We start from the raw sequence: 14516 nt of genomic DNA on the forward strand, positions 1-14516 counted from the left end.
AGACGCAAATGACTGTGGTAGCAAATACTTTGATTTATTTCCCTCTCCTCCCTGCTGTCCAGCAAAATGTCATGAGCAATGTCAGGTGTACCATCCCTTTGATCTTGCTGGTGAGAAAATGCATTTGCTACCAAGTCTCAGGCAGAAACAAAAGTTGAAAAATAGATTCCTCTCCAGCTACGTGCGTCCTCCACTGCCCCCCCATCTACCACACAAACAAACCTTTGCCAAGCATTTTAAAATCCACCAAGTGAGACACCTGAGTGCCATTTTCTGGCTCATGGGCAAGAAATCACAGTTTATTTCTAGAGATTTCTTCTTTTATTTTTTCCTCCTGGATCATCACTGTTGCAAAGCTCAGGTCATTTTAGGTGCTTACAGGGAGCTGGCAGAGAACAGTGGCCCTAAAAGTCCAGCTCTTGTTAAAGGCACGGAAACAACAGTATCCCAGCATTTGGCTTCTGATAGCTAATTATCACCTCTAATCACTGAGCTCTCCATTCTAAGCCAGCAACTGTGCTATTAAGGGTTTCTCATATATGATCTTGTTTAATCCTCTCAACAGCTCTACGGAACAGGTACTATTATTGTATCCATTTTACAGATGAAGAAAACTGAGGCCAGTTGAAGTAACTTCCTAGACCTACATGACCAGCTAGAGGTGACCAGTACCTGTCAAACCTAGGTCTCTGCCCCTGCAGCTTGATATCTTAAGTGCCACACTTTGTTGCAGGAATAATTGCTACTTATAGAGTATTTTGATGGTCAAATTAGTTGATTAATGGAATAGCAATAGCAACAACAATACCAAGGCGAATAATCATAGCTAAGTGTTCAATGAGTGTTGCCCACTATTGTTATTATAGTTGTTATGATCCCTGATTTAAAAATATCATCTTAAAAGGAGGGAGAGGCCATTCCTCTGAATACTCTTCTCTGCTTTTTGGCCTTTGTTCGGGGTCTGGTCACAGAGGCGGTGTGTGTGTGTGTGTGTGTGTGTGTGTGCGCGCGCGCGCACGACTGAGCCTTCTGTCTGTTGAGGTGGCCATGACCCAATTGTTCAGTTCCCTGCTGGGTCACCATCGCATGAGTCCCAGAAGCACCCAAGTGGGATTTGAGATGCACCCATGAAGGTGACAAACCCCAGCTTCTATTACCATTTCCTAGAACTAGGCTGTTTCCCCACGTAGCGTCCTGTTATGATTCACACGGAGCGAGAGCTGAATGACAAGTTCAAGTCTTTCTTTTTTTTTTTTTTTTTTTTTTTTTATTTATTTCTAGGTGACAATTTATTTATGGAGGGAGCTCTGGATGTGGGGCCATTCAGACCTCGGTTCAAATCCTGACTCCNGAGGGAGCCACAGACTCTGAAACAGGCTCCAGGCTCTGAGCTGGCAGTCAGCACAGAGCCCGATGCGGGGCTCGAACCCACGAACCGCGAGACCATGACCTAAGCGAAAGTCGGACGCTTAACCGACTAAGCCACCCAGGCGCCCCCAAGTCTTTCTTTTTTTAAATGTGCTGACCTGAAGAGACCTTGAGAAAATAGATGGAGCATTTTTAATAACAAAAGACTCCTTTAGAAAACCTGGAGTGATTTCAAAGAGAGAAATAACTTATATACACACATATCTCAAAACCAGCGTGGAATGGCAAACATAATCCTTTCTTTAACAATTTTTAAAATATGGCAATTCTCTATTGTAAAGAAGTTGGCTATGTAGGTGGAAGTTTCACTTAGGAATGGGGATGCTAGGATCAGCGGCTCATGCACAGGGGGAGACAATTCATGAATGGAGGGAGCTCTGGATGTGGGGCCATTCAGACCTCGGTTCAAATCCTGACTCCACTACTTAATATGTAGTTATCAATACTAAGTAGCTCTAAAACATGAGGCAAGTTTTTTTTTTTTTTTTTGCATTTTCTCTGAACAGATATAGGATAGTCATATCCATATCTACCTGGTAAAATTCTCATGGGAGAGTTAAAAAAAAAAAATCAAGTCCTTCAAGTGAACAGAAGAGGTATGATTTAGCAGGGAAGGCTCTTACATCTGCAACCAGACCTGAGATAAAATCCAAGTTCAACCACCTCATTGTGACTTTGGATGGGTGGCTCAGGCTTAGCTTCCTTAAGCTTCATTCACAGGAAAGCCGCTGCCCTTCAAGGGTTGGAGTAAGAATCATGTGTGATGTAGTGCTTCACTCAATGCTGGTACTTTAAGAGGGTCTCCCAAAAAAGATAGGGCCACCTATTAGAGGTGAGCAGGATCAGATCCTGGGCTTCTTTATGATCTGGCCAGAGGTTTGAAGTGGACTGCCCAGGCAGGACTGGGGTGCAGTTGAAGGCAAGCTGTGAAGTCCAACATGGAAGAAAGACTAGCACATTGGTGGGCATTTCTCTGCTCGATCTTGGGGCCCTCCTAAGACCTGCTTCTCCATTTCTCTACCACACTGACTGGATTCTCATGTTTGGGGTTTTCGGATATTTATCAGTGTGTCTATCAGCAAAGGCTGAGGGAAGGGCTGAATTCTAAATTGATGCCAAGATTCTTTATGGAGATGAGGTTAATGAAAAAAAAAACAAACAAAACCCAGTGGCGTGGAAGTCCTAAGACATTTTGCTTCGACCCTAGAATAATGGAGAGTTGCTTCAAAGACAGTTTGGCGTCATTCCTTTTCTAGGTAAATGTAGCCCTGGATATAGTTGCAGATTAGCACACCTGCTCTTTTCTCCTTGCCACAACGTGGGCAGTCTGCCTAGTTTTCTAAAAGGAATCTTCGGTTCACGTCAGAAAGGGATTCAGCAATTAGCCAATTGGATCATGGAAATCCTATTTGTACCAGGGCTGATGGCTGTTGCACCTCTTCTTCCCTAAAGGACTTTAAAAAAAATTAATTCTGACATTCCACTCTGTAATTGTACTTGATGGGTAAACAGGCAGTGTAGTAAAGTAGGACTTGGGAGTCTGATGTGTATCTAATGCCACATTTCTTATCTGTGAAACAAGACAGGAAAGCCTACCTCATAAGTTTAATGTGAAGATTCAGAATGGTTTTTCCTTTCATCTCCTCCCACTGATGTCTCCCTTCCTGGAGGCTGAGGCAGCAGCCACTGTTAGTTTTCAACTCAGCTGCGATTCCATACTCCTTCTATCTCAGAAACAGTTTGGTTCACTCTCTTCTAAGTGTCTATGTTCCTTATTTGGGGGGACAGGAAAAACTGGACCCTTCAGCAAACGAATCTTGTTTCGTTTAAGCCAGTCCTGGGAGTCTTGATCTTCTTGTCCAGCAGGTAGTTTAGACGAGAGTGCATGATACAGTTCTGGCCAATGAGAGTGGGAAGTCTGCTCAGGAACCTCTGGGAAGGTTTTTGCTGTTTTAAAAGAAGGATATAGGACAGGTATGTTTCCTTTTCTACCTCTGAGTGTTGTCATCTGTATGCAGTAACTGAAAGAAGGCAGCCATCTTCAGACCATGAGGAGAGCCATTCTACAAGGTCGAGGCAAAAAACTGTTTTCTGCCATTGTAGGGCAGAAAACAAAAGGAACATGGGTATTGGATGATGGTGTCTGATTAGTGAGTGAATTATGCCAGCAACCCCCTGATATTTGGGCTCCTTGCTACATAAAATAATTAATGTCCTCATTGTTTTACCCATTTGTGGACAATTACTGATGGTCAAATGTGTCTTCCATAGTGGTTATCAAGAGTGTTTGCATTTATTTGCATTTTCTCTTTCTAGGCACATGACAGGATTGCACTTCTCTATCTCCTTTGACATAGGTATACATATTTGGCTTGCCTTGGTCAATGAAATGTGAGTGAAAGTGTTGTGTGTCATTTCTAGGCAAAGGCTAGTATGTGTCAGTATGATTTTCCACACTTTCTTGGCCTGCTTGGACAATCAATGAAATGTAGATGAAGCTTCCACCAATCTGAGTTCCCCAGTGACTATGATAAGCAGAGACTACTGCTGTCAATATTATACACATAGCATGAGCAAGAAAGAGACTTGATTGTAGGTTAATCCAATGAGATTTGGAGGATGCTTGTTGCTGAAGCACAACCTAGGCTTTCCTGACTGCTACAAACTGATACATTCAAATAAAAGAATAGGGACCCTGACAGAGAAGGCTACAGGAGGTAAAGAGATTCACCAACAGAAGGTCAGTCTATGTGCTGTGAAAAGTCTGTTTCTAGATAATTCATTCTAAGACCAGACTACTGTACACAATTCTTAGTCCCTAGCCATGTTGCCTTTAAGAATCAGGCTCCATCCCTTAGGGGTACTACACAGAGAAGCCACACTAGGGAGTAAATGAAAGAAAAGGCTAGACTCTGAGTGGAAGTGTGGGAGCCATAACACTGAATGACTCAGGGAGCCTGAGTAATGGAGATAAGAAAAGCAAAGTTTTGGCAAGGTCCTACTGGGCTCCTAGAGTGCTGAGACCCAAGGTTTACTCAAGTGGTTGGACATGGATTGACTAGAGGAGATAAATTACCAATAAACTCCTCTGTCATCCCTTAGAATTAGCCACTCAAACCCAAAGCAGACTCTTCTAGTTACAATGTATGAAGTTTGGCTAAGAGTAAGTCTATCACTGATAAATGATGTCTTAGTTTGCTAGGGCTGCTATAACAAAATGTTACAGACTGAGCAGCTAGCATAACACAGTTTTGTTTTCTCAGAGTCCTAGAAGAAGTTCAAGATCAATGAAGGCTAGAAGTTCAAGATCAACGTGCCAGCAGGGTTGTTTTCTTCTGAGGCCTCTCTTCTTGGCTTGTAGTCAGCCATCTTCTCTCTGTGGGTGACATGGTCTACCCTCTGTTTATCTACCTGGGTCCTAATCTCCTCTTCTTATAAGGACATCAGTCAGTTTGGATTACAGCCCACTCATATGACCTCATTTTATCTTAATGGCTTCTTGAATTGTTCTGTCTCCAAACACAGTCACATCCTGAGTTACTAGGGGTTGGACTTCATCATACCAATCAGAGATGGGAGGGGGGACAAAATTCAGCCCAAAAGAGATGATAACATCTTTCCTTTTCACAATAAGAGTAATAGTGCAAAGATTATAATATATGTATATATAATATATATATTATATATGGTGCCTGGCACTCAGTCATTTCGATAAGAGGTAATTATTAATACCATTGGGTTGTTTCACTCTCTGCAGATTTATAAAGTCTCTGACCAGGCACTATGTTCCTATGCATCTTTGTGGCCTATGCAGTCTACCATTCTATCATACACCTGGCACTCAAAAAATACAGTGCAGGAGTTAAGAGCATTGGCTTTAAAGCCAAGTACACTCAAGCTCAAATTCTGACTTAGTCCTTTTGTGGCTGTGTAACTTTAGGCAAGTCACTAAAATTGCTTCTGACTGTGTCTTCCTCAGTATATTAGTTTCATATTGCCTATCTGCATTAGTTTCCTATAGCTGCTGCAACAAATTACTGAAAGAGGTTAGTGGCTTAAACAAATCAGATTTATTGCCTTAGAGCTGTGGAGGTCAGAAGTCCAGAACTAGTCTCCGGGGATAAAATCAAGGTGTGGTGCAGAGCTGTTTGCCTTCTGGTGGCTCTAAGGAAGAATCTGTTTTCTTGCTTACAGGGGCCACCCACATTCCTTGGTTCATGACAGCTTTTCTTATTTATTTATTTATTTATTTATTTATTTATTTAATTTGAGAGAGAACATGTGCACACAAGTGGGGGAGTAGCAGAGAGAAAGAGAGAGGCAGAGAGAGAGAGAGAGAGAGAGAGAGAGAGAATCTTAAGCAGGCTCCATGCTCAGCACAGAGCCCAACACAAGGCTTAATCCCATGATCCTGCGATCATGACCTGAGCCTAAATCAAGAGTCAGATGCTCATCTGACTGAGCCACTGCGGTGCCCCACCTTGCCATCCAGCAGTTGCATTTTCCCGACCTCTGCTTCTGTCATGATGTCTGTTTCTCTGACTCTGTCTCTCCTCTCTCCCTCTTTCACATATAAGGACTCTCGCAACTACAGTGGGGTAACCCAGGGTAAGCTCCCATTTCAATGCCAGCTGACTAGCAACCTTAATTCCATCTGCAACCTTAATACCGCTTTGCCATGTAACTTAATGTATTCACAGGTTCTAAGGAGTGGGATGTAGACATAGTTGGGGAGGATGTCTTTATTTGCCTATTGTATTACATTTCAGAATTGTTGTGAAGGCCAAATTAAATCATATATGCAAAGGGTTTAGGATCATGTTGGGCACAATGAATAACCAGTAAACAATGTTCTTTGCTTCTTAAGAATTCATTCCATGAAATTATTCATTGAAGGTCAATATCATTTGGGAAAATATGGGCTGGTGCAAATGAGTTACTTTAAATTCAGGCAGAATTTGTTTTGGTGTAGTGATGTCTAGAATCACAGCATTTTCAAGCAGAAAACAAAAAGATGCTACAAATCATCAAACTCAAGCCTCTAATTTTACCAAAGAGCTCACTGAGGTCCGAAGGTGCCTATAAGTGGCAGAATAACTAAAAGCTAAATTTTTGATATGACACTATAGTTTAATGTATAATCAGGCCATATTAAAAAATTTATTTTATTTTATTTTATTTTTGAGTAGAGAAGGAGCAGGGGGGTGGCAGAGGGAGAGGGTGATTTGACAATTATATATATTACAAAATGCTCACCATGAGAAGTGTATTTATCATCTGTCACCATGCAGATTACTACAATGTTATTGACTATATTCCCTATGCTCTACTTTTCATACCCATGACTTATTTATCTCATAACTGGAAGTTTGTATTTCTTAATCTCCTTCCCCTATTTTGCCTATGCCCCACGCCCCTCCCTCATTAACACAACTGTTATCAATGTAAAGCTTTAGTTTTTAATTTAATCTTTAATGGAAAATAACTTACAAACTGGAAAGTTTCAGTTCTTGTGAGTGACTTATGAAACAAAACCAAAAGGATTTAGAGAACCATTCATTTTTAAAACTTTAAACGTGGTAATCCTTGGCAAATTAAAGAAATCTATTTTGGGGCACCTGGATGGCTCAGTTGGTTGAGTATCTGATTTCAGCTCAAGTGTCGATCTTGGGTTCATGAGTTCGAACCCCACATAGGGCTGACTGCCATCAGTGCGGAGCCCTCTTGGGATCCCCTTTCCCCCCCACCCCCCGCTCCTTCCCTGCTTGTGCTCTCTCTCAAAAATAAATAAACATTAAAAAAAAGAAAGAAAGATGTTAACTAACTTGGATTTAGATTTTTAAAAATGGAAAAAAATAAAAACAAATAACAGTTACAAGGCACAAAAAGGAAAGAGAGACAGAAAGAAAGATATTTTGATGTGACTAAAGTCGTCTAAGTTGTATAAGCTAGGAATAATAAGTATACGTTATTCTTACAATCAAGGTTCATTTTCCTTCTTTTTACATAAGCAATTTACGTTCACTGTGACAATTTAGAAAACACAGGCATGAAGAAAGTAAACCAAAATTATGTATAATCCAATCATCCAGAAGTTATTAGTACTATTTTGATGTATACCAACCCAGACATTTTTCTCTGCACAGGTAATAATAGCTATTACTTATTGAGCACTTCACCCATGCTAAGCATTAGGCTTAGTGCCTTATGTGGATCATTAGTTCCTTGATTCTCACAATAATTCAGTGGAGCAGTGACTTTCATTATCCTAATTTTATAGTTTGGGAAACTGAGATGCAGCAAAGTTAAGGATCTTGTACAGGATCATACATCTAGTAAATGGTAATGTGGACTTGAATGAAATAGTCTCACTATTTTAAGACAAAAAATACAATCATACTGTTTTTTATATTCCTTTCTTTGCTCAAAAACATATCTTAAAGATATTTCCATGTAACACATCTATCACCTGATTTTGAAACACTGAACTTCAAGTCACTCAGCCAAATGCTAATGTGGACTTTAGGTTCATTCTAATGTTCCCTCAGCTGTGGTGCTCATAGTCCAGGAGAGGCCTGGTGATTTCATGAGCCTCACTTGCCGACTAGAAATACACAGCACTTCGTTATCTGCCACTTGTCTCTCCCTACACTGTGAGATCTGTCTTCTGGCCACCCTGAATCGCTGACCCTTTCCTGATAAGGCGTGACCTTTCACATGGTTTCATCTTTAATCAAAGCATTTCTGTTATTCTTCTGTGAGGGATTCCTAATCCTTAAATGTCACCTATCTCATTTCCCGAACCCTGGCTTGGTGTTTTATCACCCGGGCCAGCCACTTGGGACACCAACGTTATAAACAGAGAACAGAGTAGCCACGCCACTACTGTGTCTAGTGCAGTATACTACCATTATTCTCAGATGAGTTTCTAAAGTGCAAGGCATTCATTCATCTTGGAAACCCCAGTGCCTACCAGTGTGCTTGGCACATAGGTCAACAATGATTGTAACTGAATTATTAATAATAACAACCACAGCAGTGGAGATAGCTGTGTTCTACTGAGCATTTACTCTGTCCTAGGCACTGTGGCTAGTTGCCTGAGAGATCAGTTAACTCATCAAGATCACGTAACTATAAATCTCTCAGAGATTCAGTTTCCTTATGCAGAAAAGGAGACTATATGAATACTACTTTATATAGACGTGTGTTAACTAAAATAGCACACATTTAGCACACATATAGGTTTGCCTGGGAATGTTACACTTTTGGCAATGAACTTCCTGGGAAAACCAGGATGGCTCTTTACCACACCTAACTATCTCTCCTGCCATTCTAGTTAGCCCTGGTTCTCCCCAGATCTGCCCCGGTTCAGAGACTACAAGTTTAAAGCCTGGCACAGTATGGGTCTCTCTGATCATAAAGACTATCAGTTCTGTTTAGTGGAGGTCCTTGCCTTTTCTGCTGTTTAATATTTTGAATATCACCTCGGTCCCAAGTGATTCTGTTGCAGGTGGCCCACAGACCACTCTCTGAGAAATACTAGTCCAGTTGCCTGATGCCAGAGTAGGCATTGAGAAGGCTTTTGAAAATGTAATGCTAGAAACTTTTATATGATGCTTAGGATGGGCCAGGAACCATAAGAACTCCACACAAATTAGCTCATTTAATCCTCACTACAATACTAAGGAACTACTGTTACTATGCCCAATGTACGGCTGCAGTAACTGAGTCCCAAAGAGGTTCGGCACCTTGCACAAGATCGCATAGCTCGGGAGGGGCAGCGCCGGAGTTGAGTATAGCCTGGCTCCAGAGGCTGGCCGGGAAGCAAGGCAAGACAGATGCTCACATGCAGCAGACCTGGGCCCTTTGTTATATCCAAAGGCTCAGAAGACCCTCTGTAGCACATCTGGAGCCAGTGTCTTGTTCTGCGCCTCCGGCGTCCAGACCTGAGCCAGTGCCACGCGACGGCAGCCCTGCGTTCTTCCTTCTGATCATTGCTCCTGGAGAAGCTGTTTTCAGTCCTCACAGAGGCTCTCCTCACATGGCAGCCAACCCCGAGTATCAACCATATTTAGGAGCGAGGGATTGAAACATATGTCAGAGCCAGAGAGAGGAACCAAGTGACAGCCTTCTTCTGGGAAGGAGTGTGAGTTTTTTACAGGCAGGGCTGCTTTTTCAGTGAACTTCTCCTCTTCATTTTCGAGTCCACCTGTTACCAGACCAGATGGCCCCCGCTAGCCTTTTCTTTTACAGGCTTCAAATAAAACGCAACACCCTCTGAGATGTAACCGAATTCCACCCACTGACACTAGCTCCCTCTTTACCCAGGTGCTCTTAAAGTCAGAGAATGTGACACGCATACAAGCTGACATTCACAATGGGGAAGAGGAGGCCCAGGTGGGTGCTCAGACGTTCACTGAGCCCTTCATCACTACTTCCTGGGCTCTCACTGTGCACCGAGCGACAGGCTAGGTTTGCGGGGACAGATGAGGGAGGTGGCAGCCGCCTCTGCCCCTCATGGAGTTTGCAGGCTGGTGGCCACCAAAATAGCATCATTCACTTTCATTGAGAGAGAAGAAAAGAGTGTGACTTGAGGGTGTTTGCCAGAGCAGCGTGATCTATTGGCGGTCAGGGGGAGCCTTCACCTCAAAGGTGATGCATAAAAGCTGCAACCACAAGGGAAAATGTTGGCACTTGCTCAGAATGGGGGAAGGGACGAGATATTCCGAACACAAGGGTCTGTGTTTGCAGGAAAGCCTGAACCTGTAAGAGACTCTCAGAGTCATGAGGGGACAGGGGCACAGAGCAGCTGCGGAGGAAGGCAGACGTGCCCGGACTCGCGGGCTTCGTGAGACACGCGGCCCTTGTCCCCAGGGGACAGCAGCATTCCAAACAGCGGAATGACACGGTGAGACCTGCATTTTTAAAAGACTTCCTTTTGACCTACAGCTAATCAGCAGTGGAGGCGGAGCTGGGCCTTGAATCCAAGTGTCTGGTCTCCCTGTCCGTATTCTTTCTCACCAGCCCAGATGGGGAGCCGCGGTCTTGGCATTTGTGTTTGAAGAACCTTGTTCCATTTATGTCCAAACACGTTACGAACGTCTGCATCTTCTGCATTGTGAGAGTGAAGGAGAGCTCAGAATGCAGGCCCACACGGATGGCCTGAGCTAAACCCCAGCTCTCTTACTTCGAGCTGTGTGGTCCTGGACGAGTTAATGAACACTGTGGGCCTCAAGTTTCTCATCTCGAAAATGAAAATAAAAATCCAGTTCAAATCACTGTTATGACAGCTGAAAATGGTAATGCATGTAATGTATTTGACCTCATATCCATACTCAATAAATAGGAACTCTTCTAATTGGAACTCTTGGGTGCCTGGGTAGTTCAGTTGGTTAAGTATCTGACTCTTGATTTCAGATCAGGGCATGATATCACAGATCATGAGTTTGAGCCCCACACTGGGCTTTGTGCTGACAGTGTGGAGCCTGCTTGGGATTCTCTCTCCCTGTCTCTCTGTCTCTGCTCCTCCCCTCACTTGCATGTGCACTTTCTCTCACTCTTTCTCTTTCTGTCTCAAAATACATAAATAAACTCTTTTTTAAAAATTGGAACTCCCTTCTCTAAAGGGAGCCAACAATTTTTCCCAAAGTTTTCTACACATGTTTTCTTAAGGTCTTCCAAGATGAAAGTCACCACTGAGTTTTGTTTTCCCGGCGAGCCTTCTTTAGTCTGGTAAGGCTCATTCCTGCTATGGTTACAGGGAGTAATCTAGGCCTGGCCAATCATAGTGCTTCATTCCCATCATGAGCTGGGTCATTGATTCAAAGAGGGTCGTTGATAATTAAGGCCTGGCTGGGATCCATATACAGACGCTGTGAGCATGAAGTTCTCTCTTTCTTACAGTTGAGGCTGCTGGCAACCGTGTTAACCAGAGGCCACCACACAGAGAGAAATTAGAAAAGCAGATCCGAGAGTCAGATGAGCAGAGAGGGAGTCTAGGCAGCACTGGGTTGCTGTGTCTAGACCCTGAGGTCATGGTTGTCACAGCTGTGTTTTTTTTTTCTGTTTTTTTTTTTTTTTATCAGTTCTGTGAACTGCCTCAACCACCCTGCAAAGTTTCTCAAGTCACTGAATCCCCATCTTGCTTTAAACCAAATTGAGAGGAGTTTTGACACTTTGCACCAAAAGAGTTCTGACAAACTGTCTATTCATTTGTCAGGGTCTCGGGCAATTTTGAATCATCGACTTAGAGCCCCGGTGTTCAAAGAGATCTCAAAAGGTCATCCAGGACAGCGGCTTCAAAAGAAAAAAAAAAAAGAAAGAAACCAGCTCTGGTTTTTAGCAGCAAAATCGAACCCAATATATATAAAACAAATAAAAGAGGAAGTGCTGTTGTGGCTGCGAGGGTGTGGGGGACCCTTAGCCCTGTCTACCATCTCCTTATTCTGCCCACCTCCCCTGCATCCATCTGAAAGCTAATCAGCTGGTCCAACATCCGACATCAGGGATCACCTTGACCGCATCTTTGGCACCTGATCCTCAAGCCTATGCTGAACACGTCCACAGTAGGCAGCTGAGGAAGCCTCGGGGCAATCCATTTCCTTTTGCAGACTTCTCTGATAGCAACATGCTTCCTCATCTGTCTCCTGGTGATACTCACCCATGGGCCTGAGTCCTTTGGGGTAAAACAGGGCTAATCAAACATACCTTTCCTATGGCAGTTCCTCCTGAAGACAATTTTATGTCCCACTTAGTTCCTGGCTTATGCATCCTTGGTTCCTTCTGATGATTCCTAGTGGGACCTCATGTCCAGCTGGTGAGATGCCTAAAAGAGGTAGACTGCTGTACAAGGTGTGACTTAAGGTGGGACAGAGAGACAGAAGGCTTAGAGAAAGCTTTTATTGAAACACACACACGTTTATGGCACCCCTGTTATCTCTCGTGTGTGGCATACTCTCTGGGCTAGGCACTGTGCACAGGGCTGTACATACCTCCTCTTTCTCCTTCAGCCCTCACAATACATCCATGAAATAAGGGATTATTTCAATCTTAAAACACGAGGCCGAGAGGAGTTAAAGTACCTGGCTCAAGTTCAAGAGCTAATATTTGGTAGGACTGGGATTTGAACTCAGGTCTCACCTGACTCCACAGCTGGGGGTTTTGGAGTATTTCTATTAGGAGACATGGCTCTCTTTACTGTTGACCATCCAGTCTGGAAGATGATAAAATGGAGCACTGGAGAGCTAGCATAGTGCAGATAAACTTCTGTAGGCTTTATATCACTGTGATTGGGTCACAAGGCAGACACTTCCTTTGCAGGTGAACCCTAGAGAAAATTCTTTTTTAATTTATGGTTTTTTTTTTTAATGCTTATTTATTTTTGAGAGAGAGACAGAGACAGAGACAGAGTTCAGGTAGGGAAAGGGCAGAGAGAGGGGAATTCACATAATCCGAAGCAGGCTCCTGGCTCTGAGTTGTCAGCACAGAGCCTGACGCAGGGCTTAAAGCCACATGAGACCATAACCTGAGTGGAAGTTGGACACTTAAATGACTGAGCCACCTAGGCTCCCCTAATTTATGTTTTTAATTGAAGTGTAACTGACATACAACAGCCTATTAGTTTTGGGTGTGCTTCATAATGATTTGATGCTTTTATACATAATGAAGTGATCCCCGTGATATGTCTAGTTCTCCCCTATTATCATACAAAGTTATTTCTAAATTATTGACTATATTCCCCATGCTGCACATTATATCCCAGGGCTTTATTTATTTTTATAACTAGAAGTTTTAATCTCTTAATCCCCTTCACCTATTTTAACACTCTCCCCAACCCCCTTCCCTCTGGTAATCAACAGTTTGTTCTCTGTATCTATAAGTCTGTTTTTGTTTGGTTTCTTCACTCATTTTGTCTTTTAGATTCCACATATGAAAGACATCATACAGTACTTGTCTTTTGGAGACACTTCTACTTAAACATAATGTAGTCATTGCATGTTAGAGACGATTTAATCTGTTATTTGAGCAAGCAGTCAAAGAACGTGTGGGGCTCTGGGGTTGGAATGACAAGGCGTGCCTGTCTTCATGACCAAACTGGTCGCAGTTAACCCAGCTTCCCTTTTTTCTTGCCCATAGAGAATCTTGAAGCTCTTTCCCACCACTTTGGGTGCTCAAGGTGCTCAAGGAAGAGAATCTGGGGAGCAGAGAGGTGAGAGAACTGACTGGCTCCATCCACCCTGGAGCCCTTTGTTTCACCAGTAAGGGAGCTGGGTCTCTACTTCCTGCTTCCTGCTTTCAGTGTTGCATCAGCCTTCCATACCTGCGTCTGGTGCTCTTTTTTTTCTTATTCATTTTATTTTATTTTATTTTATTTTTATTATTTTTTTTACAAATAGTTTATTGTCAAGTTGGTTTCCATATAACACCCAGTGCTCATTCCCACAAGTGCCTTCCTCCATGCCCATCACCCCCTTCCCTCCCCCCCCAACACCCATCAGTCCTCAGTTTGTTCTCAGCATTCAAGAGTCTCTCATGGTTTGCCTCTCTCCCCCTCCCCCACTACTTCCCCCCTTCTTCTCCCCCATGATCCTCTGTTAAGTTCCTCCTAATCCTCCTATACGTGCAAACATATGGTATTTGTCTTTCTCTGTCTGACTTTTTGCTCAGCATAACACCCTCAAGGTCCCTCCATGTTGCTACACATGGCCAGATGTCATTCTTTCTCATTGCCATGTAGTATTCCATTGTACAGATAAACCACATCTTCTTGATCCATTTGTCCGTTGATGGACACGTAGGCTCTTTCCATGTTTTGGCTATTGTTGAGAGTGCTGCTGTGAACATTGGGTGCTCTTTTAAAAATATATCTTACGGGCACCTGGCTAGCTCAGTTGGCAGAGCACATGACTCTTGATCTTGCGGTTGTGAGTTCAAGCCCCACACTGGGTGTAGAGATTACTTAAGGAAGCTTTAAAAAATTGAAACTCAAAAGTTAAAAAACAAACCCCCCCAAATAGAAAAGTTTTTGAAGTGCCAGGTGTGAACCCTAATAGTAATAGTAGCAATACTGCTCTTGATGACTTTTATTG

This window comes from Hyaena hyaena, unplaced genomic scaffold (assembly GCF_003009895.1).
Source record: "Hyaena hyaena isolate Hyena2069 unplaced genomic scaffold, ASM300989v1 scaffold_172, whole genome shotgun sequence".
NCBI classification, from domain to species: domain Eukaryota; kingdom Metazoa; phylum Chordata; class Mammalia; order Carnivora; family Hyaenidae; genus Hyaena; species Hyaena hyaena.